This window comes from Petaurus breviceps, unplaced genomic scaffold, assembly GCF_028583685.1.
Source record: "Petaurus breviceps papuanus isolate PSGF00001 unplaced genomic scaffold, PetGlider_PUasm1.0 38, whole genome shotgun sequence".
Lineage (NCBI taxonomy): Eukaryota > Metazoa > Chordata > Mammalia > Diprotodontia > Petauridae > Petaurus > Petaurus breviceps.
In genome coordinates, this window is record NW_027186304.1 from 71140793 (window position 1) to 71143979 (window position 3187).

Here is a 3187-nt window from a genome sequence, read left to right on the forward strand (position 1 = left end):
AGAAAGAAAGAAAGAAAGAAAGAAAGAAAGAAAGAAAGAAAGAAAGAAAGAAAGAAAAAGAAAAGAAGAAAGGAAGGAAGGAAGAAATGAAAAAAAAGAAAGAAAATGCTTCATTCTGTATTCAGATAATATGGGTTATTTCTCTAGAGGTGGAAAGCAAGTTTTATCATGAGTTCTATCAGATTATCTTGAATCATTATATTGCTGACAATAAATAAGTGATTCATAATTTTTCATTGTACAATATTGCTGTTACTGTGTAAATTGTTCTCCTGGTTCTGCTCACTTCACTTTGTATCAGTTCATATAAGTCTTTCCAGATTTTTCTGAAACTGTCCTGTCTGTTATTTTTGATAGCATAATAGTAGTCCATCATAATTATATACCACAACTTGTTCAGCCATTCCCCCATTCATAGGCATCCCCTCAATGTCCAATTCTTAGGCACCACAAAAAAAGTATTGTTATAAATATTTTCATACATGTAGGTCCTTTCCCACCTTTAAAAAAATCTCTTTGGTATACAGACCTAGTAGTGATATTGTTGGGTCAAAGGGTATGTACAGTTTTATAGCTCTTTGGGCATAGTTCCAAATTGCTCTCCAGAATGGTTGGATCAATTCACAATTCCACCAACAATGCATTATTGTCCCAGTTTTCCCACACCCCCTCCAACATTTATCATTTCCCTTTTTTGTCATATTAGCCAATCTGATAGGTATGAGGTGGTACCTCAGAGTTGGAAAACAGGGATTCTAAAGGGAAATGTCATGAAATCATAGATTTATTGTTATCTAAGTCAACTTCTATCCAAAGCTTGAAACCTATCTGCAAACATCTGGTCAGGTAGCTTCCTCCTGATCAATAACAGTAATAAGGAACACATTTACCCTGCTAAGGAAGCTGATGACATTTTTTGACACTTCTAATTGGTGAACTTAGTCCTATGTTGAAATATTTTCTCCTGTGGTAAATGGGTCTGCCTTCTGCGACCAAGTCTAATATCTCCTTAAAGAAGTGATTATTGGTCCAAGGTGCTTTTGAGTCACATATGACTCAAAAGCCCAGGGTATGAGTATCATTGCTATGAATGAACTAACAGACTCATTAAATCCTGAATAATAAAGTTAACTACAAGGTTGAAAATGAATCTATAGAAAGAGCAGGAGAGAAGGAGGGTGGCTCTTGATTTCAAGTCATTGGTATAGCCTTCAAGAACCCAGGGTCACCTTCATGGTACAATAAGGCCTTGGAGGAAGACTTTAGTATAGGGCTTATACATCACCTCTTTATCCATGAAAATCAATGTTGACCTATGGCTATAGAGCTGTACTAGTAAATGCTTCATCTGGTGCTCTGAAAAAAAATGTGCGGGACACGTTTTAAAATTTAATCTGCATTAGTAACATTTACTTTACTTTATCACTATCTTAAATCTAGAAAATGAACAAAACAACAAATCAAGCCCTGATTTGTAGAAACTGACAATTTCTAAGTTGTAGATGCTCACACTGAAAATTTCTTAATGGGCTCTTGCTAACCAGTTTAACTGGACTCTAGTACATCCCTGAATATAACCTCATTTTGTATTCTGTTAAAACAAACCCGATTCTTGTTCAAAATTCAAAAGGACCTGGTCAGTTGTCCAAAGATCATTGAATTCAATGAAAAACAGTCAGTCAAACTTGGCTTCAGCTTTAGAGCATTAATTATCTTTAGTGCTGAGAGCCCATGTTGACTTAGGGCAAGCATTTTCTTCAATATACAGCTTTACTTGCCACAGACAGACCGGAAAAAAAAAAAAAAACAACATCATTTCCCCTGAAATCACATCCTCTTTATTTTATGTCCAGGTTTCATTTACTGATATCTGAGCATTTTGTTGCCTCTGATACAACATAAGTTCCTTGAGGGCAGGGTTTTTTTCATTTTTATTTTTGAATACTTTACACCTACCACACAACCTATAGACAACAGTCACTTAATAATCTTTGTTGAATTGAATGGAATACTACGAAAATGGAATGGAGGTGCTTTCATCTCTGTTGTTTCATTGGCATTTAATTGTCCTTTTCTGAGGGCAAAGTCTCTAGCAAGATCTCAGGCTTCCAGAGGCAAACAACATATTGCTCTGAGATCTTTCATATAACTGTTCCTGATGTAATCTGGGAATGGGCTGGAGATAAAGGGTTTTTCAATGATCTAAGGTGATTTTATTGGCAATTTAGTTAAATCTTACAACCCAGCATTGTCTTAAGGCAGGAAAATCAATGTACATTTTAGTGATATGCTTAGGAGTTGAAAGATGACAGAGACAAAACTTCAGTTAAGATAGTGAGCTCATGGCTGGGGGCAGGGTTTTGAAAGCATCCTCACATTTCTCTGGACTTTCACATGAGTACTACCTAAATTCCCTTATAAGTTTACCAGCATGAAGAGGACAGAGGTTTTTTTAAATATTGAGACTTTGTGCCTTTGGGATGTTTTTCCTTTGAACCACAGAAAACTCAGGTTTTAAAGAAATGGAGGGGAGCAGACACCCAGCTAATCCCATAAAGATGAAGGTCCAGAAGAATTTTCAGTTCCAGCCTTCTTTCCCTCTGTTCTATTTCCTGTTGTTCCATTTTACCTAGCCTTGGAATAGGCTCACTAGGAGCATGGATTGTTTGACACTTAAAACTCCAAATGCTTTCCTTTTTTGTGGGGGGGGGGGGGGGGGGGAAGGGAGATCCTCAAACCTAAGGAAGTATAATAAGTCTGGAAAAATATATAGATATCTCAGGTAAGTGGAGGTCCATCAGGAGAATGATTTTATTGTTTATGGGTTCCAGCATAGACCATCTTGTACTTTTTGGCAGATGAAATAAAGCCTGTCTCTCTTCTATATTTAAACTTAAACATGGGAATTTTTATGGGAATTTTTGATTTTTGACTTATTAACCTCACCTGACCAAAATCTGACTCATGAAATAATAATGTTAAGGGAAAATCAGGGCCATTTTTCCTTGTTGAGAGGTTGTTGAGTTAACCAAAACCTGTGCCTTGGGTTTTAAAAAAATTTATTTAAATATTATTTAGGCCTTAAACATTACTGAGATAAAAGGCCAGAGGAAGAATCTCAACCATCCCTGACTCTTCAGCCATATGTAAAGCTTCCTCCTCAATTAGCCCATTTGTGAACCCTCTA